The sequence below is a fragment of the Cyprinodon variegatus genome, unplaced genomic scaffold (assembly GCF_000732505.1).
Source record: "Cyprinodon variegatus isolate N-32 unplaced genomic scaffold, C_variegatus-1.0 Scaffold805, whole genome shotgun sequence".
NCBI classification, from domain to species: Eukaryota; Metazoa; Chordata; class Actinopteri; order Cyprinodontiformes; family Cyprinodontidae; genus Cyprinodon; species Cyprinodon variegatus.
Genome location: NW_015151258.1, coordinates 76,942 through 78,199, shown reverse-complemented (window position 1 = coordinate 78,199; position 1,258 = coordinate 76,942). Strand labels below are relative to the sequence as shown.

Sequence of the window (1,258 nt, the reverse complement as noted above, 5' to 3'; positions counted from 1 at the left end):
CTTTGACAAACATGGATGCCTCCAGTAAAGCACATTTAAATGAAAATTACTCTTAATTAAAAACACTTATCATTTATTGAACAGTACGTAATAATTTCATATTAAAGTGTTTTCAAAAGTTTGTGACAATTTCAGGCAGGAATAGGTCAAACATGGAATTAGGTGCTGTGGTTAAATGGAAGAAAACGAACACTCTTCGTCGCCCTGAGACACTGCTCTGTTGTGGAACCATATGTGGCTCCGTCAAGCTGTGGGGATGATTGTCTGATGATGGCATGGAATATATAGAGAAGACGTTTGAGTTAATAACAAAGCAAAGTTGAAAGAAAAAGTTAGAGGCTGTAAATACTCGGGAGTTTGGTGAAGATTCTCATTCATTCAAGTTGGGACAATGACCCCACATCCACAGCTAGAGATCTAATCGAAGGGTTTAGATGAGAATATAAATTTATCTGATTGGCTCAATGAGAGAAAGTGCGAGTGAAAATTGGTATTTTTCATGCCACTCTTATTTCACGGTACACCACAGTGTGAACAGGTTTTCTGAAAGCAGCAGCTTTTTCAAGATGCCTGATGGGTTAAACATTAGCATAACAGCAGCTCTGCTCCTTCTTCTTGTGTTACAAACAACAGATGCATATTTTCACCTATTGTACAAGTTGGTGTGACATGGCAGAAACACAAGAATATTATGCCACCAGACAGAAGTGGCATGTCAGTATAGCTGCATTATGCCACTTTTTAAAACTGCTAAATTTAGGGCTGAAACAATTAATCCTGATTAATTGGTTATAGAATTAATCGGCATCTTATTCAGTAATCGAATAATGGTTAACTGCAATATACAGACTAAAACATGCCTTTAGCTGACAGAGAAAGCCACTTAATTGTACTGAATTGGAAAAATATATATATTTTGACAAAAAATGTTGTCAAAATGCTCTATCCAGAACTCCTTAAGTGGAAAAGTTTCATCTTTCATCTGTTTTAAATTAAGCAAAAAAATCTTCTTTAAGGAATCTTTTGCTAGCCGATTACTGATCAATTTATGAAAAAAAAAACAAAAAAACGTATGGATTTAATCTTTAGTTGCAGCTTTAGCCTCTTTTATAATTGGCATACCAGTTTGAAAAGTGGCATATGCCTTTGGTGAAAGTGGCATAGTTGAGAGCTTAACACAAAGACTTGAAACTTGTTCCTGTCTTAATCTGATCAGACTGAGTTTCAGCTCTTTGGTAGGGATGCACGATATAATCGG

The 1,258-nt window shown here is 35.8% G+C and overlaps 1 protein-coding gene across 2 annotated transcripts in view; it reads left to right on the top strand.

Annotated features, from left to right (window-relative positions):
• The window catches only part of LOC107098735 (zinc finger ZZ-type and EF-hand domain-containing protein 1-like), a 35,854-nt gene that overhangs the window by 3,337 nt on the left and 31,259 nt on the right, over positions 1-1,258 (top strand). The gene's annotated exons all lie outside the window — the stretch shown is intronic.